This window comes from Leptidea sinapis, chromosome 16, assembly GCF_905404315.1.
Source record: "Leptidea sinapis chromosome 16, ilLepSina1.1, whole genome shotgun sequence".
NCBI classification, from domain to species: Eukaryota; Metazoa; Arthropoda; class Insecta; order Lepidoptera; family Pieridae; genus Leptidea; species Leptidea sinapis.
This window is the reverse complement of record NC_066280.1, coordinates 8,175,198-8,202,044: the sequence shown is the minus strand read 5'-3', so window position 1 is coordinate 8,202,044 and position 26,847 is coordinate 8,175,198. Positions and strand designations below refer to the sequence as shown.

General features: G+C 33.5%; 1 protein-coding gene across 1 annotated transcript in view; it reads right to left on the bottom strand.

Moving 5' to 3' along the window:
- The window catches only part of LOC126968677 (leucine-rich repeat-containing protein 24), a 97,224-nt gene extending 79,816 nt beyond the window's left edge, over nucleotides 1–17,408 (bottom strand). The window contains exon 1 of the mRNA XM_050813723.1: nucleotides 17,265–17,408. The gene's annotated coding sequence lies outside the window, so the exon portion shown is untranslated. The remainder of the gene's footprint in view (nucleotides 1–17,264) is intronic.
- Nucleotides 17,409–26,847: the final 9,439 nt, after the last annotated feature.

Here is a 26,847-nt window from a genome sequence, read left to right as displayed (position 1 = left end):
ATTATCTGTCTCCTTCGCTGGGACATTCAAAAATATGTGTGTGTCCTACTGGTATATATTGGCTTGCTCGTAGAATAGCCTATGCCAGAGCCAATTTCCATAACATAAAGGTTAAACATCTGGTTGGATGGTCAGGGGATCTTGAGGTCTTTTGCGTTTCATTCTTCTTTATACTTTCGTTCTTTTGTTCATTAGGGCTTTTGCTGGTATGTTACGGTGATTTTCTGTTCTAGTTTTATTTTTATAAAAATAAGGGACGAGACGAGCAGGACGTTCAGCTGATGGTAACTAATACGCCCTACCCATTGCATTGCAGTGCCGCTCAGGATTCTTGAAAAGCCCAAAAATTCTGAGCGGCACTATAATTGCGCTCGTCACCTTGAGACATAAGATATTAAGTCTCATTTGCCCGGTAATTTCACTAGCTACGGCGCACGTCAGACCGAAACACAGTAATGTTTACACGTTACTGCTTCACGGCAGAAATAGACGCCGTTTTGTGTGCCTTAGCAAATTTCGTTATCTCATCCTTGACTCTTGGTATTCCGAGGTCATGGTGTAATAATTCATTTGCTACAAACCATGGAACATCAAAAGCAAATCTCAGCAAAAGTGTCCACTTGCCTAATATGCCAGCAATGCTCCTGTGTTTCCTCTTTTGTTGCAAGAGAATGTCTGTAGCAGTGATCACTTAACATCAGGTGACACATTTGCTGAATTGTCCTCCTCTTCGATAACCTTCCAATCATTCGAAATCATTGATGCCTCAGACTTGAGAAGAAAGGGCGCAAGAAAGTTAGCGGGCTTGTTTTAAATTTCATTCAATAACAATAAAATTTATCAATAGCCTAAAGGTGGTTGCTCCATTTCCACTGTTTAGTCCGCTTTTGAATTTCCATAACACATTTGTTTTTCTGGAATCATATAAAAGCATATACATCACTCAATAAACACATAACACCTTTCTCGACTCAACTGAGCGGTTGGCATAACAAGTATTTATGTTTTTTCCTGGTATAAAAATTATTTTTTATAACATTATAAAGAAAATTTAAGAAAGAAACTTAAGTTTAGATGTTTCTTAATTTTATTTATTAACAAAACTTTACTCACGGTTTTTCGGTGTACCTTAAGCCCCAGCGTTATTTGAAATAATTCTTTTTTTAATAAAATAAGGGACGAGACGAGCAGGACGATCAGCTGATGGTCGGATGATACGACCTACCCATTTCAATGCAGTGCCACTCAAAAATCTTGAAAAACCCAAAAATGTGGGTGGGGTTTGTGGCACTATAATTGCGCTCGTCACCTTGAGAGATAAGATGTTAAGTCTTATTTGCCCAGTAATTTCACTAGCTACGGCGCCCTTCAGACCGAAACACGGAAAGGTTTACACATTTCTGCTTCACGGCAGAAAAAGGCACCATTGTGGTACCCATAATCTAGCCGGCTTCGTGTGCAAAGGAGCCTCTGACTGGAAAAACTCTTCAGTAACAGACAGATTGCACACCAGGTCTATATTATAATAAATTAATTAGTTTTTTATTTTTAACAGAACATCATCTGTTGGGTGAGCTAGTATAAAATAAATTACCTACCTCCAAGTTTTCACGAGGTATGTAAACCATAATATTTCAATTGTTATGTTTTTAAAGTGATAACCTTCACTTCTGGGAGTAATTACACAAATAACACTGAAAAACAAAATTTTATGAACAATGCGGGACTGGAACCCGTAACCTCTCACGCTCCGTGCGAGTTGAACAAACCATACAAGATTTAATAAACAATACGTCGCACGAACGGTTGGCTCAGTTGGAAAGAACGCTCGCACGGAACGAGGAGGCCGCGGGTTCATATAATTTTGTTTTCAGTTTCATTATCATCATCATCTGATGATGATTTTGATGATGATTCATCAGCAGGAAGACGTCCACTGCTGGACAAAGGCCTCCCCCAAAGATTCGATCGGTCCTGCGCTACCCTCATCCGACGAATTCCGCCGATTTTGACCAGAAACTCGGTCCATCTTATGGGCCTACCAACACTGCGTGTTCCGGTACGTGGTCGCCATTCGAGGACTTTACTATCCCAACGGCCATATGTCCGTGGAACTATGTGCCCTGCCCACTGCCACTTCAGTTTCGCAATCATTTGGACTATATCGGTAACTTTGGTTCTTCTATGGGTATCGTCATATCTGATTCAATCTCGCAGGGAAACACGGAGCATAGCCCTCTCGTTTTACAGTTTTTACTAGTACGAAACGATAGGGTTAATCAGTTTAATGACAGCCACTAAGTTACATATAATAATGAAAGTTAACTTTGAATAATAATTAGTTATAGTGTGTTTAGTTAATTGTATAGATTAAGAAGCTGTATAATGGTTGTTTTCATATTTTAATAATGATTATTATTATTGCCCTCTGAACGACCATGAGCTTTCTCATAAGGCCCAGTTTTCAGTTTCATTTGTACAATAATTCATATTGTATTTATAGAGTCAGTTTGCAATAATGTAGTAACGCACCAGTAATTTAACCACCAGTCACCGAGACAATTGAATAAATTTATTGTTCAAAGTGCTTCCAACGATTGTATAATACAGTCTTTCTAACAAGACACCTGAGGGCCACTCAGATGCTCCATTGATTTATTTTGTCCTTATTCTCAACGGTAGCATTCTTTGTGAATGAACAGATAGCGACTGTATCGATCCGTACTGCTGATATTGTCGGTTCACTTACAATAGTAGATATTGAAACTTTAAATCGACAAAAAGAAAATATAGTTGTTGTTGCTTTATGGTTAGCAAATGATATATTTTTGAAGTGAAACTTCTTTATCGACGTATGAGAGAAATTTTGCAGCAAATCGTCACGATTTTCGGTTACGCGCCATTTTGTTTTTCTTAATATTTATAAACTCAGTGTCCTGATGTTTGTTTCCAGTGAAAGGAGTGGAGGAGAGTGAACTGAGTTCAGGACTTCAGTTTAGTTCAACTTGAGAGATAGCGTTTATTTAGATTTGGGACCAATAATTATTTTTATTTCCAAAATTAGTTTTGTACGGACATATTTTCTGTGAGATAATTTATTGACGCACGGTTTGTGCGACAATACCATTATAACAACGGGGAGCATATTTTACGAAATATTTCTTGATGTTATGAACTGATTCGTATACTTTAGTTATTTTCATAGTATTATGTCCTATGGTATATTGTTATGGGGCAGTGCGGCCGATATTAATACTATCTGTGTGCTGCAGAAGAGGGCTATTCGCGCGATTTATAACCTAGGTCCTAAAGAATCATTAAGAGAAAAATTTATAGAACTAAACATTTTGACTGTTGCTTCTCAATACATTTTTCATAATGTTTTGTATGTTCATAAGCACATTGAGGAATTTTCTAGAAACTGTGACATTCATAATGTTAACACGAGGAACAAACATAAACTTGTTATGCCTACTACTCGGTTGGGTCGAGTTAGTAAGTCTTTTGTTGGGCGATGTATATGCTTCTACAATATGATCCCAGAAAATGTACAAAAAATATGTGTTACGAAATTTAAAAGAATTGTTAAAAAACGTTTGTGTGGGAAAGGTTATTATAGCATAAACGATTTTCTTAATGACACCACGGACTGGGATTAAAGCGAACACCCTCAGGCTCTTTAATTATTAATGTTTATTGTACGATATTACATTGTAATCCATATTTTATATAAAAAAAAACCCGCTGAGTTTCTTGCGCCCATTCTTCTCAGGTCTGAGGCAGTCTCTTTTGAATGGGTGGTAGATTTTGACGTTCAATAAGTGATTATAAATCCTATTTTGAATAAAAATATTTGAATTTGAATTTTATATCAAATTCAAAATAAAACAGTTTTTTTTTATTTTGTACAGAACATCGTCTGTCGGCTCTGCTTATACTTAATAATATATAAAAACAGTTTGTTTATCTGTTCTATTAATATAGTTAGTCCTTTTATTTAAATAGAATAAGTAAATAATAATAATAAATCAAATCAACCAAAAATATATTTGCATGTAGTATTTGTACTTGATTGTTCTTGATTTAAATAAGTGGCAATGAGTCTCTTGCTACTTCTTCTCATTAGCTCAATCCTTTACGAAGAAGTGGTAGATTAAATAAGAAACAAAAATTTTTTTCTGACAATTATAAGCGTCATTTCCGTAACATCCACGAATAAAGTGATTTTGATTTGATTTATCTAAATAATATTGATAAAGTATAATACCACTGAAAAACTATATAAATTAAATAAAGTATTTACTTAGACAGATTTATATAAGAAAAAAACATGAATAAAAAACTTATTTAAATAAAGTGAAGTAGTAAATTCGAAGTTATGATTCAATAAGAGATTTGTTACAGCCATAATGATTTCATTAGCAAATTATCTATGAACTATACTTTCAACAAGACCAAAATCCATTTCTAAACCGTATATATTCCTGTTTCCGAGCTTTTAACAAACATTTTGCCACATCAGTCACGTTCTAACCTTACATCGTTATTATAGCGCTGAGATAAGGAGGTCGAGTGTCCCAAAAAAAGAATGTAGGAAGTGCCTTCTGTTATATTTATTTATGTTTTTTATGAAAATAAGGGACGAGACGAGCAGAACGTTCAGCTGATGGTAATTGATACGCCCTGCCCATTACAATGTAGTTCCGCTCAGGATTCTTGTAAAAAACCCCAAACATTCTGAGCGCTGCACCTTGAGACATAAGATATTAAGTCTCATTTGCCCAGTAATTTCACTACCTACGGCGCCCTTCAGACCGAAACACAGTAATGCTTCACGGCAGAAATAGGCGCCGTTGTGGTACCCATAATCTAGCCGGCACCCTGTGCGAAGGAGCCTTCCACTTATTGCTTATTTATAATTATTTTTAGTGTAATCAGGCAAACTATACGATTTCGTTGCTTTTTACTGTAATATGTTTAATAGTAATTTTTTTAGTAGCTGTAGGTGCATACGAAATGTGCCGCGTGCCTTTGAGATTGACTCCGAAAAAATCCTTTTCGAATCTCTGTTTCAGGTTCTTGTGATATAATGAAATATCGTGAAGATCGTTTGTTAGTTATGAATGGACAGGTAGCTTAAGACCCACTTATCGGGACACAAGTTAGTAACCTATACATATCTATATATATTAATATAATTGGAGTGTCTGTTTGTAATATTGAAATAACCATTTTTTACCACTTGTATATGAATATATATATACGGTACATACACCAAAGTAACATTTTTTACAATTTTTGTCGGTCTGTCTGTTTGTTCCGGCTAATCTCTGAAATGGCTAGACCGATTTTGACGAGACTTTTATTGGCACATAGCTGTTCTTATAAGGAGTAACTTAAAAAATCTTTTATTTTAGAAAAATAAAGCAATGAAAAGTACTAGGCCCAGTTATGTCAAATTTTTATATAACCAAATGGCAAAAATTCCGCGCATCTAACTAAAGAAGAATCAAGTTAATCGTATAATAAATCGCAGTGTAATCCATGTACATACATAAAAAATACCCAAAGCATTGAGAACCTCCTCCTTTTTGAAGTCGGTTAAAAATATCTTTCCTTCTTACCTTCTGCATAGGAAATATTAGTTGAGATAAACTAAACGCTAATAAGTAAACTCCAAGGAGATATACAAAGTTCTTAACTGAAAAATAACCAAAAAAGCTCTCTGTATATAATTTAGTTAACCCTGTTGTTCGTTAATGTAATTCTCAATCGAATAACATGTTACTCCGTACAGTAAGTACAAATTTTATTTGATTAATTTGTCATTGAAAAGGCGACTATAAAGATCCGATTTTTTTAATATCAATATAATGTTGTGTGAGGTATTAGCATGTTCGGCTTTTAACATATTGATTATATTCTTAATTAACAAGGTGGAAAAAATTCGAAAAGTGTCTTGACCTACTTACCTGATTGTTGTGGTAAGGCCTACTTTTGAGGTAGCAAGTGAAATGATAATGTTTTTTAGAATTTTTTTAAGGATACTTGGTTTTTAAACAATTTGTTATGTTTTTAAAGTGATAAAACTCACACAACTAGGATAAATACACAAAATATACAAATTGAAACCAAAATTTTATGAACTATGCGGAAAGTTCATAAAATTTTATTTTCAAATTTTATTTATGTACATGATTTTTATTTGAATAAAAAAGCTATTCATAAGCATTTAGTAGATTAATCTAAACAATATTGCGTAATACCAAACATTTTTTAATTTGTAATAAAACTAAATATCAACATAAAATGGCGTCTCGTTTGACATTTCTTCTCATAAACAAAGCATAAAACATTTTTCTTTAACAGAACAAAGACGTAACAGTCGAGTCATGACCCTTGTTTTTAAAGTCGGTTAGAAGGGCTGACAATTTCCATCATCCCCTCGCCCGGTCCCACTGGAGCGGTATTATTTTTACGACCCCTATTGTCCTGGCAGTCGGGCAGGAATTATGTGTATTCTCGAAACATTTCAATTATTGTTGCTATTCATATAATCACTTGGAGGTTTTTATCTTACCTAAAATACTTATTGAAGAATGATAATAATAATAATATTGACACACATTTTTACACAAATTATCTTGCCCCAAATGAGGCATATATAGCCTGTGTTATGGGTTGCAAGACAACGATATCTTTAATACAATATACTTACTTAAACAAAGATAAATATATATAAACATACATATATACATATAAACATCCATGACTCGGAAACAAACATCGATAATCATCATATAAATGCTTGCACCTACCGGCATTCGAACCCGGGACCTCTAGCTTAGTAGTTTATGTTATCTAACTTACACTTAATTAATTTTATCTACACCCATGCTTTAAGTCCTCTATTAAAGATTCTGAAACAGTTAGCTTATTGCCAACATTAAAACACCCAATGTTCTAATAACCATTACATCACCCAAAAGAGTGTAGTAATGTTGTACTGAATTTCATAACAACACTCCTATGTTTTTTTTATCCCTTCATGCGCAAAGAGTTTCAACATACAGCCACATTCTTATTGCTCGATGCGTGGTATCTGTATGAATTTCAAAAAAAGAACATTTTCGTTTACGCGCGCTCCACACTCCCAGAACGTCGCGCGCCGTAAAAAAGAAGTAGGAAATTCGAATCCCCGCCAATTTTCTTCGATATTTTTATTGTTTTGTTTACAAAAAATGAGCGGTTCATTTTAAACGCTGCAAAAATACATTATATTCCAGTGACTTTTAATTATTGCACTATACAAAATGTAAATTACTACTAAAATAAATAATTGTTTCATTAATACTTAGTTTATTTGCAGTAATAATTAATGATATTAGGTTACTACTAGGACTGGTGTTTTAATGTTAGCAGTAAGCTAACTGTTCCAGAATCTTTTAGAGGATTCAAATTCTGGGTGTAGATAAAGTCTTGTATGCAACTGTTGATAATTAGGTATTAAAACACTCATGTGTTACTATTATCACACTCGGCTTCGCCTCGTGAGATACATCCACATTCGTGTTTTAATACCCCTTATTACACAACAGTTGCATAAATAACTATTATCAACTCGCCGCCACTAAAATATCTCGTGTTAGGAGCAAGAAATGAAACCACCACTTTTTTCAACCATCAATCACTTTATGACATCTCTCAATTCACATCAAACCAGAGACAATATTAACGTCTACCTACTCTACAGTAGGATCGCTAACCACTCGGCTATACAGGTCGTCAAATACGAATACATTGATTTTAATAAAAATAAACCGCATTAATTCCTCCCTGTATGTGCTGTCACGCAGTCAAATTCATTAACAATGTATAAAATAATAATATAATTTAAAAAAAATGAAAAGGATTTTATTCCCATACCTAATAACATAATTAAATTAAACTAAATTTTAAAACTTATTGTTATTAAACTTAACAATATATAAAATACAAAAGGTTAAAATTAAAAATGCCCGACACTACAAAAAATTATGAAGTGAAAACTTCTTTAGCCGCGTTGGGCACTTTTTGTTACGAGAAAATCTTATGGGTTCGCGTCACCGACATGCTCATGACTGGCGCAAGTGAAAAATAAATGATTAATAAAATAAATATAAATTTATATAGTTAGGCAGTTCTTGGACGGGTGTGAGTCTCGAAAGAATATCACAACCATCTCTCTCTCGAAGAAAAAACGATAAGAAATCTCGTTAGCTCGCGTCACCGAAATGCTTACAGCAGTAAATCTGTAGTTATACAGCTGACGTATTTGTGCAACAATAGTAGTGAAATTGAATAGATTTAGTGAAAAGATCTATGTGTATATAATGTGCATTGTTGAAATAATGTTTGATTACTAATTTATGAAAAATAAGTTTTAAAAATAAATTTTAATTGATACTTGAATTGTTCTTATACATTATGCAATTTAAAATTTTATTACTAAAAGTTTTAAGACTTCTATCGGCAGTCTCAAATACTGCAATTTTTTTCTAAATATACGAGTTTCCTGCGAGATCGAATCAGAAATGAGGAGATCCGTAAAACAACCAAAGTTTCCGACATAGCCCGAATCATTGCGAAACTTAAGTGGCAGTGGGCAGGGCACAAATTTCGACGGACTGGCCGTTGGGGCAGAAAATTGGATGGCGACCACGTACCGGAAGACGTGGTGTTCGTAGGCCCTCCACAATATAAACGGACGATCTGGTCGAGATCGTGGGAATACGTTGGATGAGGGCAGCGCTGGACCGATCGTCGTGGAAATTTTTGGGGGAGGCCCTTTGTCCAGCAGTGGACGTATTCCGGCTGATGATGATGATAGTGATGATACAACACTCGCTGTTATTGTTGATAAAATGGTCCCTCACGTGTTCCGATATATTTTTGAGCGAAACGAAGCTGAGTGAATCTCCCACCGGGTGACTCGAATTGATTTCTTTGTTAAATTGGTTTTTAGCCATTTCTGTACCGATTTTGAAAACTTTTGAACTCATAGAAAGCTTTCGAAATTTTCTAGGTAATTGTCAAGTAAGAATTTTGAATTTTGATTCAATTATTATAATTAAAAACAAACATGATTTACAAACTATTCTAAATTAGCACGCGCTATTCATATTTTGAGCCGATTGATCAAATCACAACGACTGCAGCATCCTAGTATACTCTTATATATAGCCTAATTAAATCTCAAGTTTACTTCAAGTGAAGTTTTATAGATGTATCAAAATAGTTCAAAACTCATGTTTATGCTACACAGTTTTATAGAAGTTGGCTCGTATCCCAGTCTAACGTAGTATGCTAATGAACAAACAGTTTTTATGTCTACCCTCCGATATTTCCACAATGGTTTATTCTCAGACTAATGCATAAACATTATCTTGCAAGGAAAATACACATTGTTACAGTAATAATAAAATTAATTTCATGGACCTAATATTTATTCTCTTATTTCTTAAACTAAAACTAATACAAAACAGTGTTTTGCATTTCTATACCATATTCATTAGTACTTAGTTTATATGGAATTAACTTACACCATTTATACATATACATATAATGTGACAGCTGTGAATACGTCGAAAAAAATTGAGGGTGACAGTTAACCTCTAATTTGAGCAATGCACGTACAGTAACACAAAGTGACATACAAATCGCGAGTGTAAGAGGTAGCTTGTCACGCACACTAAAGTAATAAACCTGGCCTGTTTTCATAGGTGGTCTAGCAGCAAGAGGCTCTATCTAGACGTATTAATAAACGAATTAAAATTAAATGTACTGTTAACTCATGAACAGAATTTCATGACGGGGTAGTGAACGTTACCACTATTATTTGATATAATTACAATTTGTTATTTTATGAACGATGTGGGATTCGAACCCGCGACTTCTCGCGTTCCGTGCGAGCGCTATTTCCACTGAGCGAACAATTCGAATGACGTATCGTTGATAAATCTTGTATGTCTTGTTCAACTCCTTACGGTGTAATCGAATTCAATATTATAAAAACACAGGAATATGTTGCCCGATACCATAATATTACTATTTGTTTTGATTTAAAATTGTTTTTCGTTTTAACGTTAAATAATTCATGATTCCGATATCCGTGTCGCTTTTATTTGTTCTTTACAAATCCTTTGAAGTTTTGCAACGATTCAGCTCTTTTAGAAATGCTATGATTTATTTATCTAATACTTGAGGTAGCTTTTATAAATAAATATGAGTTGATTATTGTTAGATAGAGTATAATTGTGTGGACTTATATTGTCCTTTATAATAGATTTATTTTATTGCTGGCAATATTTCATCAGCCATTCGAAGTCCATTTTTCTCGTCAGAAACGAAAGTAATGCTGAGTTGATTCCAGATGAAGTTGGATGCACGGACTAGTAAAAAAAAAAAGGACTCCGCGCCGTGATATTACCAAGTGAGGCACCTTTAAGCTAGTGTGTGTGTGGATACTAGTATCACAATTTTTTCTCCCTTAATAATTAGTCATATATGGCCACAATTACTTTTAATGTTCTGTAGTATTGTTTTTACACGTTTTCACAACGAACGTCGGTTTTTAAAATATTTTATTGAGACGCAAACTGATCTGTCACAGACGATGACAATTCTCATAATGGCCGCCTATCGGCCTGTAGTAGTGTGTGCGTGAGGCTATGTATTTACACGTTAATCGGCTTGTTTTGGTGCTACACTGTTATGTAAGGTGACACGGAGTCCTTATTTTTTTACTAGTCCGTGGTTGGATGCTAAATTAAGTGTTATATACAACAGAAAAAGATTAATACCCTTTTAAATGATTTATTTACATGGTTTAAATTCTTATGGTCAAATATTCATAGTAAATTTATGGCTGTGATGTTTGGGTAGCAGTTTCGGCTATCCTTTAAAATACGTACTAATGAATTAATTTAAATCAATAAAATTTGTAACTAAACAAAATTGTATTACTAAATAATGATCACACGCACCTCGTAAGGCATAGCAATGAACGAGAGGGGCAGACATTCAAAAAATTTTTTTTTCTAAATATTCATTAATAGAATAGTAACGTTCTTCCAAAAGTAACTTTTTCAAAGAGCTTATGAATTTTTTAATATTGGTATCGGATTTTAACTTAGTATAAATTTTAACTAACTTTAATTGTATGATTCTTGAATTCGACCTCGATTCTTGAATACACTTAAATGCTTGCAAGGCAAAGTAATTTCTTCCAAGTTTTATTCAAATTTTTCTTATTCCGTACATACAATGAATAGAGACATACCTCAGTAAATATAAGTGTCGTAAATAATCAGTATAATTTCAAAAAATATGTATCGTTATAGTTTAACATCAGATAAATTAATTTTTATAACAAAATTTATAAATGATGCGGTACTCTAACCCGACCGCGACCTCTCCCGTTCCGTGCGAGCGCTCTTTCTTCTGAGACAACCGTTCGAGTGACATTAAATTCCCTATTTTCCCTGAAACGGCATTAATTTTTCAAGTTAATGCCGTTTTAACATGAAGTGTAAGTAGTGTTTCAAACTTTATTTCATTATTTCTTAATGAATTTTATCACGCTATATGAATCACTCGCAATATTTCGAGATACAACACAATTAAAAAAAATATATTTGACTATACACAAGAAATTAATGCATATTCATTTGATAGTTTTTCCGTGAAAGCATAACAGTTAAATAATATATAGGTATTTATATCGCATTCATATCTGTATAAGAAAATATCGAGGTTTTCATTTGTTTTATCTCATTTCATCACGGAAAAACAACTCGATAGATTTAAATTAATACTTCGACATTTTATTCTTTAGACGCGTGGCTCTTTTCTTAAAAAAATATTGTGATATCGTCATTTAATATAAAGTTATTATAACTTAAGACACAACGATTATGATAAGCACTAGGTCCTCAGTCATATGTACGCGGACGCAGTTACGGGTATAAAGTTAGTTATTAATATTAATGACAGTTTCATATTATATTCATCCATATCATTATAGGATTTTTTTTATGAAAATAAGGGACGAGACGTTCAGCTGTTGGTAATTGATACGCCCTACTCATTACAATCCAGGATTAATCTTAAGAAACCCCAAAAATTCAGAGCGGTCACTACAACTGCGCTTGTCTTGCTTTGAGACATAAGTTGTCAAGTCTCATTTGCCCAGTTATTTCACTAGCTGCGGCACCCTTCAGACCGAAACACAGCAATGCTTACACATTACTGCTTCACGAAAGAAGTAGGCGCCTTTGTGGTACCCATAATCTAGCCGCCATCCGGTGCAAGGGAGCATCCCACTGGTGGATTATATTAGAAAGGGAATCATTTAAATGGGCTTATTTAAGTAAACTTTGGTTAGCTGACCCTTCCTTGAAGACAAATTTAAAGGATAAATTTACAAAGTTTACTATTACCAGTCGGATTTTGTGATGGAACTTGTCAATGTGAGGATCCAATAAGATTACCAAACGACCTAAATTAATAAAACTTTGTATAAATTTAACTGTATGTTATCTAGAGAGCAGAATAATGAGGGTTTTGGGGCTTTCGTGACAATTGATCATCGTTAATATATAGAAGCTACTTTAGAATAACATTATTAAATGAGATCCGAAGGCTTAAGTTATAATATGTGAGTTCAGGTTAATTTAAAACAATATTAAATTACAGATAAAAATTAAATATGGGTACAAAGTTGTTCCCTTTGGGGTGGAGACGATGGGTACTTGGAGTTCATCGGCACAAAAACTCAGACTGTTCTAAGTTTTTGTACTTTGTGAGTTGTTTTACTTATCCAGGCGTCTAATCAATTTCACAGGTGGCCTAATGTCTGGTACGTACCTCTGTCAGAGGATAAGTTTGACCATACAAGGAGGTAACGTTGCCAGCTGCCTTCCGAAAGCGTTGTTAATGATGTTAACTATTTGTAATAATTAATAATTATTTTTACATTATTATACTTATTTATATAAATAGTGTTATTAAATATCATATATTATTCTGTTCTTTAAATACTAATTAGTTCTATAAAATTATAAATTAAATGTTTTTGTCAATATATGACATATAGTTAATTTTATCAGTGTCACTAGATTTTTTGAATGTCGTATAATGAATTGAATGTTTTATTTTAAGCAAACCTATTTCAAATATCTGTGAGTGGAATATATTTTGTTGATTATCAATTGTAACCAAGCACATGAATAAAATAGATAAAACAATCTTGTTGGGAGCAGATAATGTAACGTTAAATCCGGTGTACCGACCTTTATCACAAATTCCAATGTCATATAATATTATAAATTATTAAGAGAAAAATGTAATGATATAAGCACATTATTATAAACTGTTGTCTCTACATTCATTAGCAAATTTAGTAGAAACCGTAATAATCATAATGTTTAGACCAGGATCAAACATAAACTTGTTATGCTTACTACTCGGTTCAGTCTTTTTTTGGGCGATTTAATTACTTTTACAACATGTAAATGTTCAAATTTCTCGGGAGAATTAAAAGAATCGTGAAAATGTTTTTTTTTTTATGAAAATAAGGACGAGACGAGCAGGACGTTCAGCTGATGTTAGGTTATTTATACGCTCTGTCAATAACAATGCCGCTCAGGTTTATTGAAAAACCTTGATGTTAAGTCTCATTTGCCCAGTAATTTCACTAGCTTTTAGACCAAAACACAGAAATGCTTACACATTACTGCTTCACAGCAGAAATTATCCCTCCCACTGTGATTAACTATATAATTTAGGTCTCTTTTTATAATAAAGATATCAATATAACTAGTTTAATTAATTGATACGCCCCACAAACTACAGTGCAGTGCCACTCAGGATTCTTAAAAAACCCCAAAAATTATGAATGGCACTACAACTGTGCTCATCACCTTGAGACAGAAGATGTTAAGTCTCATTTGCCAAGTAATTTCACTAGCTACGGCGCCCTTCAGACCGTAACACATTAATGCTTACACATTACTGCTTCACGGCAGATAGGCGCCGTTGTGGCACCCATAATCTAGCCGGCGCGGCGTCCTGTGCAAAGGAGGTCCCACTGGTAGATGTGTATGTGGTAAAGAATCCTATAACATAATTGACTTTCTAAATGGTAACACATCTTGGAAATAGAGCGACCGCCTTAAGGCTATTTTATGATAACATTTTATTATAACGAAATTTCTATTTAAAATAAAAACCGCTGAGTTTTTTGCGTCCGCCGTCTAAAGTCTGAGACATTATATATTTTGAATTTGCATAAGGCCACAAATATCGTTTACTAGCTGACCTGGCAAACGTTGTTTTGCCATATATATTATATATGCAAACCTTCCTTGAGCTTCAACGAATCTATTACAAATGATTTCATTGAGATCGGTCGAATAGTTTAGGAGTTATTAGGGAACATACAAACATACATTCTCTTTTATATAGATAGATAAATGTAAAAGCTATGAACCGTAGCATAAACATATATGAACCGTAGATTGCAAGTTTTAACCTCAATTCACAACCAAGTCCTACTTGAAATAGTTTTAGTGCATCAGTTGCATCTATTTTGACAAGAAAGTTTGATAAAATAAGGAATGCAATAAGATATCTACTATACAATCCTAGGATGCAACAATACAATTGTAAACCCTTTTGAAATCATATAGAGAACATCAGTAAAAACTATTTATATTATTAATTCATCGCATATCTACCTCATAATAAAAGCTCCCAACATAGCTGTAAGTATATTATTAATGTAACGTTGTATCAAAAGTGATATTACATCTGTAATATTCATTTGGAAAAGGAAAGGAAATATCATGAACGTTTGATGAAGGGGGTTTCCCTCTACGCGCTTCCCGAGGGAATAGCGGGGCATACTCACGCGTAACCGTAGAGGTAAAATTATACAGAGCGCTGGCTTGAGCTATGCCACCTGGCTTTACTATAACTATAGTTATAAATTACTTACACGAACTCAATGTAAGTAAAGATAATAGTTTCCAATTGACTTTGGCAGTGTGTATGTACTCTACACATATAAGTAACTAGCTGACCCGGCAAACGTTGTTTTGCCATATAAAGTATAATTCACGCGATAGTTTTATAAGTAATAAGATATTGCCTATACTATAGCCTGTACATCATTTTGTTCTATTTTCAAAGTTTTTGCAGCGCACGCAAAAATAGGTTTTTGATTTTACACCTTGTGTTACAAAATAGCAATTTTATTACGGATCCCAAATTTTGAAAAAAAAACATAGCCTATAGCCTTCCTCGATAAATGGACTACCCAACACTGAAAGAATCATTCAAATCGGACCAGTAGTACTAGAGATTAGCGCGTTCAAACAAACAAACAAACAAACAAACACTACAGCTTTATAATATTAAGTATAGATTCCAGTGCAAAGGATTACAAATAAATCTGAGAGAATAGGCTATTAAATTAGTTTTAGCACCTGTCAGTTATGATATGCGTCGCTCTATATTTTATAACATCTGGTCCTAGCATAGTGTATTTATTACAATGATATAGTATACCTACGGAACTTATCTATGAGTTTAAAAAAAACTCTTTTAAAGGAATAAAACGCGTGTAATTGTAACTGTGTTTTTACGTTAGATTTTTGCGTAAAAGTTACATTTTAGGGGCACTGTCTGAGTCTCCCTGAAAACGAGATCTGGAAAGGTCTTGAAACGTTGGGTTAACTAAAATAAAAATGCAACTTTTACGCAAAAATCTAATGTAAGATAAGTAACGATTACACGCGTTTTAATCCTTTAAATGTGTAACACAAATTTTTTGTGAAAATTTCGGACGAGACGAGCAGGACGTTCAGCTGATGGTAATTGATACGCCCTACCCATTACAATGCAGTGCCGTTCAGGATTGTTGAAAAACCCCAAATATTCTGAGCGGCAATACAATTGCCCTCGTCACTTTGAGACATAAGATATTAAGTCTCATTTGCCCAGTTATTCACTAGCTACGGCGTCCTTCAGACCGAAACACATTAATGTTTATACATTGCTGCTTCACGGCAGAAACAGGCGCTTTTATGGTACCCATAATCTAGCCGGCTTCCTGTGCAAAGGAGCCTCCCACTGGTACTCACGTTTATCAAAGAAAATATTATCTATAAGTTGTATGACTGGGGATGTAACGATGTCGGAATGGAATGTTAAAATTATATTATGTTATTTGACGTCTACATATCTGTGTATTGCAAGTAAATTATTGTGTATGGATAGTGTCGTCGTTATGGAAATACCACGCATGGGACTTTATTTCATAGTTTGCATGTGCGTGGAAAATATCAAAAAATAATCCCTTGAAAGCCGCACTATTTGAGTTTATGGTGTTTATTGCAATAGTGGTGTTCGGTGATAGGAATCAAGTCTAGCTCTTGGGAAAATTTTCTATATTAAAATATGCAGTTGATACGAATGGTTGATGATAGTTGAACTTTTTAAGACCATGACAAATTTATTATCTCTAATGTCTGCTTTCCTTTCTGGAAAACAAGCACAATGTATGCTTCCTTCATTTTCATTAGTAATATGACAGATCGATCGAAATCGCCCTTTCTCCAAGCAAATATATAAAATCCCAAAAATATGAAATTTAATTTAATAATAACATCGAAAATGTGATTTCATTAGGGCCAAGCATCTCATAGCCAATGCTTAGTGACGATCTCTGAAATAGGGTTTTGAATCTCGGTAGGTAAGCAGGTAATTTTTATTTAAGTGTTTGTTTCCGAGTATTTTTTTATATAATATTTATATAATTCTCTGGCACTTGTAGTTTAGTTCTAGTTTAAGGCTAGATTATTTTTGTAAAAGTGTTAAAAAAGGTTTGCCTTATTGTTTGCGAAAAAAAATGATTTCATAAAGTTACACCATCTATTTATAATCTTAGTTTCATTGTGTAATCAATTGTACCTAAGTTGATTTCCAAAATGTAGTTAATGGCTTAATGAAAAACAAAGTAATATTATTCCAACGATTTTCTATTTATATGAGTAAATCTCATGTAATTTATGAGTCCTTCGGACCATTCAAACACAACCCGACATTAGGTTTAGGATTTTATGTACTTTACTCTGTTCAAATCACGGTGTTTGCTTTGCCCCGCTTATACTTCAATAATAAACCCATAACATTATATAGATCTACACAAAAAACTTACAAACCTTTCGATGGTGCCTCGAAACTCCTCACACATCAACTCACTAAAACCTCAGACACTTCAAAAGTAACCACAACACACACATACACATAAAATTTGGCGCAATTTCGCTGGAGATCGAAGCGTTATTAGGGGAGCATGTAGAGAGTTCGACTGACTGCGGGGTGGGTTCGGGAAGGTGGGGGTTCGCGTCGCGCAGGCGGTTGGAATCGGCAACTTTATTTTCACTACCCACTTATCTTTCCCTATGCAGTGCTAGGCAAAAGTGCAATTAAAACGTCTGGCTGGATTGAATTTAAGGCATTTTTGACGCTGAATTGATGTGTAAAGTCAGGAACGGAACGGATTTTTAAAAGGATGTTTGTTATGTTACGTATTTTTGGTTTTCAAATTTCTTCTTTCACACGACTCTCAACTTTGAAATACTTTATTCTTATAAAAATAAGGGAGTAGGGAGAGGACGTTCAGCTAATGGTATCTGATACGCCCTTCCCATTACAAGGCAGTGTCGCTCAGGATTCTTGAAAAATCCAAAAGTTTTGAGCGGCGTTACAATTGCGCTCGTCACCTTGAGACATATGATGTTAAGTCTTATTTGCCCAGTAATATAAAGTTATGGCGCCCTTCAGACCGAAACACAATAATGCTTACACATTACTGCTTCACGGCAGTTGTACCCTAGCCGGCATCCTGTGCAGAGGAGCGTCCCACTAGTATTTTTTTCTTACAGCAAGCATTAACCTTGGTAAGGTTGATAAAATTATCAACCTTGGTAAGGTTGATAATTTTCTTATACCAAGTACAACACGATCATCTAACAAGCATTCTTAAAAGTAGTTGTTGGCAGATGTAAAGGCATAAAAGGCATTTATTTACTCAAAATTGAATCCATTAGAATTCTTTTTGATATCATTTCTTATACTACTAGATACTACTACCGCTTCGGAAACAAATGGCGCTCTGAGAGAGAAGAAGCGGCGCAAGAAACTCTCCCAGCATTCTTTTTTTTGCGCTCTTTTCAATAAAAATATACAATATTTTACAGTCATTTCTATCGCTATAAAATAATCACAATCTAGTCCCAGGCTGTCCGATCATTTAGATATTCAGCAGTGGAGTGATAGGATTTACGACAGAGCCATTTTTTTATAAAACATTTAAATTTATTTATAGATAATGCCTGAATAGTGGCTGGGACTTTATTATAGAAGTATATACATTTACCCTTAATTCTATAATGTATCTTATGAAGCCTACTAGAACTAGTTACAAGCAATCCCTTATTTCTAGTGTATCACTATTAAGAGCAAAAAGGTGACGATTTTTGTGAACTTATATTAAATTTTCATAAATGTACTAAGTAAGTTTATAATAACGTAGAATCCTCTTTAAACTCAAAAACTTGAGCAGCTCTGCTGCATGCGGTAACATATGGAGGTATGTGGCCAGTTATGCGCTTTGTAGAGCTTTAGACCCCCATTTCAATGAAAGGCAATTTGGTTTTGCCTTTCAGATGACCGCCGAGTTGCAAGTATTCTGGAGGTAAGTCAAAATTGAATAGTTTCTGCATTCCGTGACGTTTTCAAGAGAGCATTCTGTAAGATTCCTCGGAGTAATTTAGTGTGCGGTGCACGTTACTGCGTTATGATGATATCTCCGACACACTGAGAGTTCCTCATCGGTCTTCTCTACATTTACTCTCTTTCTCGATTTCATTTTGTAATAATATTGAGTTTTTCCACAAAAACTGTCGTAAATATCACAGCAAGTCATCAATGTAAGATCAGAGAGTACATTTCCACAGTTTCTATATATTATAATAACTACTTTACATAAAATCTTTTAATAGTTTTAAATTGTTTCTTATCTATAACTTCATACGTACATTTTATTGCTATTTTATATGTGAATCTCATCAGCAACAAACTCACCTAAATTATTTTAGAATTTTGATTGTTTAATTATCTAATATATAAAATTCTCATGTCGCGGTGTTTGTAGTTAAACTCCTTCGAAACGGCTTGACCGATTCTCAAGAAATTTTGAGTGCATATTGGGTAGATCTGAGGATCGGACAACATCTATTTTTCATCATTTTTTTTGACATTTTTTTTTAAATTTGTATTATTATGAGTCAACATTAAAAAATACATATTTTACACTTTAAACTTCAAATTTTCACCCATCTACGATCAACAGTTACTTTCGTATCGCGATATTAATATCGGCAATACAACGTTTGCTGGGTCAACTAGTAATATTATATTTTAAACATAATATATTTTAGCTAGTCATCTTGTGTACTCTAGTTTAGTTAAGTTACGGCGTTAGTTTTAGTTGTGATTGTGTTATATATACCAACGAAAATGGATAAAAATAAATTATTTTTGCGGGGAAAGATTTCTCATATTACTTCCATATAGAGATATCTGACAAATTTTTTCTTATATCTATATTCGAAATTCAAATTGAAATATTTTATTCAAAATTGGATTTAAAATCACTTATAGAACGCCAAAAACTACCAATTCGAAATAGTATTCCTCAGAAGTAGAAAGGATATCGCACAATAAAATTTCTAATTAAACTAGCTGAACCAGCAAGCGTTGTATTGCCATTTAAGAAATTAAAAAAAATCAATGGTTAAAATTTTTGGGGTATAAAAAAAGATACAACTAATTCTCAGACCTACATAATATATCGTACTACAATTACTGTATTTGATTGCCATCGACTCTATTGCAGATTTGTGGATGAAACAGAAAAATGTAAAAGTTGCGATACAAAAATAGTAATTGTAGATCGTAGAAGGGCGAAAATCTGAAGTTGTATGTATTTTTGAATGCTTAATCATAATAAAATAAAAATAAAAAAATTGTCAAAAAAAATGATTTAGGGGTACGTTACCCTTATCGTTTAGGGGTAGGAAAAATAGATGTTGGCCGATTCTCAGACTTACCCGATATGCACACAAAATTTCATACAAATCGGTTCAGCCGTTGGAGGAGTTTGGTAACAAAAACCGTGACACGACAAAGATAGCCTGAGGGCGCTAGCAGATAAAACTTAGTATCTCGCAGCACGAATTATGAGGTAAAAAATATTGTAATTGATAGTTTTAGTCCACGATTATAATGCTACCACTCCTAATATAAGGTAATGCACCGTTGCAGAGAAAAAAGTATTCTAAATATTATATATAACCTAACCACAAATTATGATATTTTAAATTATTGTGACATTTTTATGGGGAGGAAAGAAAGGGAAACGTCTAGAATTTGTTTCTGGCACTCGCCGGCCGCTGCCGCGGCACGCTACGCTCGGCTCGTGCGTTGTTTTAATTGTTCTAACATAACCTAACCTAACCATTTTTAAATTTTTAATAAATTTTAGTTGGTAGAGCTTTGGGGATTGATGAACATGAACAATGAACCCTTGTACAAATATTTTCCTTTTATCTAAAAATAATTATTGATGAAGCCGTCTAATCTGTCACAGACTATTTTTTACATTTCATTTCACTGTTTTTCATACAATTTATGGCTGTATGGGATTGAACCCTTTTCCTGTCCTAATATTTTACGAAGAAACCAATATCATTTCATTACAGTTTTTAGCTTCCCGCCGCGATGTCAGCGCTCATGTAGTATGTTTATTGTTATTATGTATGTATGTTTATTTACGTGATTTACCTGTTTAGGTTAGATTTTTTTTTTGTTATTTTCTTGAAAGCCGTCTATTACCTTGTAATAATAATGGTATCATTGTAATCGTGGAGTAAAGCTCTATCAACTACAATATTTTTTACCCCAAATCGTGATACGGGATACCAAGTCGAACCCGCGTTAGCTCCATTCCCAATCTGTGGTATAATTATCTTAGATATTTAAAATTGTTTATGATATCAACTCATAAAAATTTCAATCTTAGGACGCTATCGGTTTCAAATTCACTACATTTATACTTATTCTTTAGATGTTATGTTTATGTTTATACAATGTATTCTGCGAGTGAACTCATCCGCCTAGATTCAAGAATGCGGTGCGGTTGTGCTTTGTGAATAAAAGATGGTTGATCTCTTTGAGATACCATCCGTTAAGTACTTTAACATACATAATAAAATGTACCACAACAGTTTGAATTGTTTATTTGCACACATTTTTTTTAGTATTAAGTTTAAGAATGATTTTCTCAATAAAATATTTTATTTGTGTATTCTTGACAATGTAATGTGTGTTCATAGGCACATAAGTGAATTTGCTAAAAACTGTCATAACCACAATGTTAACACCAGGAACAAGGAGCAGACATAAATGCCTACTAATCGGCTACGTCGAGTTAGTAAATCTTTTGTGAGGCGATTTATATGCTTTTACAATAAGATCCCAGATAATGTTAAAAACAAAAGTATTACGTTATTCAAAAGAATTTTTAAATAACGTTTGTGTGGTAAAGGTTACAATAACTTAAAAGATTTTCTTAATGATACCACAGATTGGGAATAGAGCGACCACCGTCAGGCTATTATATAAATAATAATAAATAAATAATATTGACACACTTTTTACACAAATTATCTTGCCCCAAGTTAAGCATATATAGCCTGTGTTATGGGTTACAAGACAATTATATATTTAATACAATATACTTACTTAAACATACATAAATTCATATAAACATACATATAAATTATATAATAAGTTTAATTGTACAATATTACTTTGTAAACTTATTTTTTGATGAAAAAGAAAATGCCTGGTGAGTTTGTTGCGCCCATTCTTCTCAGGTCTGAGGCATTCGTTTTGGAATGGGTGGTAGTTTTGACTTTCAATAAGTGATGTCACATCCTATTTTAAATAAAAATATTTGAATTTGATTTTGAATTTGAATAATTCCGAATTGGTTATTATGGTAAAATGAAAAATATATATGAGCTTGAATTTATAAAACTAAATTTCAAAAAGTAATTATTTCAAGAATGTAATTATCATATTAATATTAAGTCAATTAAGATCATATTAATTGAGGTTTATATTTATATTAAATGCCATCTGTTAGTTGGATTTCAATATTTTTTTATATAATCTTACTGATGTGAGTGAAATTCTCATCGAAATGGCTCCAGCAGTTTTCGATATAAGGCACTACAAAAATTAAAATGTCTCATGCATAAATTTTCAATCATAAAAGGCATTAATTTAGAATTATTTTTGATATAATTTCTAGTAATATACTAGATAGTACTACCGCTTCGGAAACAAATGGCGCTCTGATTGAGAAGAAGGGGTGCAAGAAACTCGCCTTGCATTCTTTTTTTTCGCTCTTTTTAATGAAATATACAGTATTGTACTGTCATAGCTATTGCTATAAAGTAAACATAATCTAATCCCAGGCTGTCCAATCACTTAGATATTCAGCTGTAGAGTAGTAGGATTTACGACGGAGACATTTTTTAATAAAACATATAAACTTATGTATAGATAATGCCTGAACAGTGGCTGGGACTTTATTATAAAAGTGTAAACATTTACCCTTAAAGCTATTATGTATGATGGTTGCTCAAACTATGTATGGATAACAATAAATTCATTCAAAAAGCCTAAATTTTTAAATCTGTTTTGTATTATTTAGTCTTTATCCTTCTCTCAGATTGTCCACGCATACTTAAAACAATACCTACTATGTCGTACTACGAAAAGTTACGCTTTAAACACTCAACTAAAACATTACTCATTAAAAATTCTTTATGTATAACAAAGGCATTACTAAAAGCTATAAATTCCTTTTCATTTAACATTGAGCTCTGTAAGGGCATGTCTACACTCGGTGCTCGAATCTAATTGCAAAACTTCCTAATTCCTGTCACAGTTTGTTCGAAGATCACTGACATGGAATTGGGCTCTCAAGAGAGGCTTTTAAAAGTTTCTCCGTAATCTATACTTACCTGCGTAAGGAGAAATTTTATGTTTAATTTTTAATTTTATACTTATTGACATCTCATGAGGAATGAGGGTGATCGTTGAAACTTTCATGGTGCTGTCTGTTTGATCCTCGCATTCCACGTGTTTTCAGTTTTTTTGATTCATTTGTATGGTTACTCGACGTTACTTAAGGTCGGCAACGCTCCTGTGGTTCCTCTGGTGTTACAAGAGAGAATGGGCTGCTGTGATGACATTCCATTAGTTACACGTTTATAACTATAATCATATGTTTCTCCTCCTGTTGCACAAAAAAAATGAAGAAATATTAGTTTTTATCTAATGTTTTATCAAATTCGATTTATTATACTATTGCTGTCATCTCTGGTCTGGCGCACCCCGCGCTGAGAGGGTGGGCTGATCACTTAACACAGGTGAACCTGAACGCTCATTTATCCTCCTCTTCCATAGATTTTTTTTTATGGAATAGGAGGACAAACGAGCGTACGGGTCACCTCGTGTTAAGTTATCATCGCCGCCCACAATCTCTTGCAACACCAGAGGAATCACAGGAGCGTTGCCGGCCTTTAAGGAAGTATTATATAAATTTTTACTAATATTATAAAGCTGCAGTGTTTGTTTGTTTGTTTGAACGCGCTAATCTCTGGTACTACTGGTCCGATTTGAATGATTCTTTCAGTGTTGGGTAGTACATTTATCGAGGAAGGCTATAGGATATATAGCTTTTTTTTTTTCAAAATTAGGGATCTGTAATAAAATTGCTATTTTGTAACACAAGGTGTAAAATCGAAAACCTATTTTTGCGTGCGCTGCAAAAACTATTGACATAGGCTATAATATAGGCAATATTTTATTACTTATAAAACTATCGCGTGAATTATACTTTATATGGCAAAACAACGTTTGCCGGGTCAGCTAGTATTATATAAAGAAGTATAATTTATATTAATTATAAGGCAATATTTGGGTATGTTAAGACTTTATAAGAACTTCATGTTGTAAAAGGAGAATGAGTACTTTTTAATTTTTCTTGCAAATTGCAAAAAGTTCTAGTAATTTTGCTATAATTTAGTTCAAAAGTTAAACATATTAAAGATCACTCTAATAATTTTCTGTGTCTAATAAAAAACAGCTTAAGCTTCTTTGTGAATATTGCAGTAAATCTTTTATATTATTATTTTTTTAATGAAAATAAGGGACGAGACGAGCAGGACGTTCAGCTGATGGAGTCCTGCCCATTATAATGCAGTGCCGCTCAGGAAAAACGCAAAAATTCTGAGCGACACTACAATTTCGCTCGTGACCTTGAGACGTAAGATATTAAGTCTCATTTGCCCAGTAAATTCACTAGCTACGACACCCTTCAGACCGAAACACAGTATTGTTTACACATTACTGCTTCACGGCAGAAAAAGGCGTTGTTGTGGTACCCATAACCTAGCCCCCAACCTGTGCAAAGGGGCCTCCCACTTTAAAATATTTTCTTTGTCATCTGCAAAGCTTACTTTTCTGTGTAAATTTAACTTATTTCATTTCTTTCCGTAATTCTGTGCTCAAAAGATAATACATATTATACTTCATTTATAAAACCATACGAAATACTTATTGATTCGAAACGTCAGAAATAATCGGAATGCCTTGTAATTACTATACAATTAACGTTTAAATTAATTGGTTACTAATCATCAAATGCAAATAGTATCTAGTTAAGTCTCGGCACAAATTTTGCGTCAGTCTATCAATAAATTAGGTTTCAAACAGCATTTGTGGAAACGCCCTCAATTATTAATAATTAGTTACAATTAGTCAGGGGACTGTTGGTCAATTCTGTCCCAAACGCATACAAAGTGTTATTTTATTGATGGAATTGACCCCGCATATTGTAGTTCGCTGAGGTCATTACGCGTTCGCTGCAGACGGAGTTGGGGTAACTGGGATTGATGGCTTCATACAGGAGTGAGAGTAATTATCTTGTGTTAGTTATATGAAATTTCACACTATATTAGAATATATCACTCAATTATGGGTTCCATACCTACTGGCCGCTGTTGACTAATGTTTTTCATATATTTTAACCAGCTTCGATTGTATGTACTTTTTTATTTGTAACCTCAGATCTCCAAAATTAATTAATAAAATATAATAGGAGTTGATGATGGAAACCATGAGTAATTGACAGACATCCTTAATATTTAAAGGTGCAAATGAAGAATTGTTTGTTCACTGACAGGATGTTTTCATAAACGTTAAAACATAAATTTACCATAAAAAAACATTAAAATATTTCCTTTAAACTGATCTGCTGAAATACTGCACAGTAGGCATTCGAACTCCTTAATTAAAGTATGTATACTATTGCTTTGTTCGGAGTAAAAGCTAACTTTGCACAGGATGCCGGCTAGATTATGGGTACCACAAGGGCACCTATTTCTGCCGTGAAGCAGTAATGTGTAAGCATTACTTTGTTTCGGTCTAAAGGGCGCCGTAGCTAGTGAAATTACTGGGCAAATAAGCTTAACATCTTATGTCTCGAGGTGACTAGAATATTTGGGCTTTTCAAGAATCGTGAGCGAGCATTGTAATGGGCAGAGCGAATCAATTACCATCAGCTGAACGTCCTGCTCGTCTCGTCCCATATTTTCATTAAAAAAAAAACAGACTTGTAACTAAAACTGTAGCATAAACAACGGTTCACCAATAAATATTAAGACGCGAAATATACACAACAGAAGTTAAAACTTTATCAAGGCAAGTTTACAAGTTGTATGCCTTAAGGAGGTTACGTTATGTCTTCTCCTTGCAAGGTTTTCTCTCTCACTCACTGTTACGTTATCATTCAAAAAGGATTAAAAAACAAACAAAACTATAAAGCATTAAATAAAAAAATATTCACTTTCAAGTTGTGCGTATGGTTGATTTTTAGTTTTTCCGATTTTTTTTAATTTAATAATAATAATAAAATATTTTATTTGCAGATACACTTAGTACAAAAAACAATAATACTTACTTAAAATTAAATATGAACATAAAATATACAAATGATCTAGGTTTTCTTTAGTGTTAATTCCGCCAATATTTGTTTTTAAAACAATTCGACACGTGTTTCGCCTCTACACGAGGCATCCTCAGGACGTGTTGTCTCGCCAAAATCTGGCACGAGACTAGACTCAAAGTCAAACCTAGATCATTTGTATAATTATGGATTTCCGCAAAGTAACGCCTAATTCAATAAATTAACATAAAATATAATAAAATAAAACTAGATTAAACATCAGCCGTAAATAAGCACAGGCTCGGCATATGCTGTGACCAGTCCCAGCACTTATACGCTATAGACATTCAATTTTTTTTTACATTTTTGTGAAGACTTTCTCGGTGTAATCAGTATCTCTGTGACATAACGTCGCGTCCGAACGTTGCTTGCTCTGTGGTACAACTCAAGCGTCAACTAACTGTCAACTATATACTCGTCTTAAACACTGTCAAGATAATTAGAAGACTTCTAAAGCTACTTTAATAATAATTTACATGAAACTTGAAAATTGAAACTTTAGTGGTAAAAGTTCATTCCTTTATATTTAAGTATTTTATTGTTAAGACTAAATACGAAACTAACTACGAATACGAATGAAAGCAATAACATTTAAT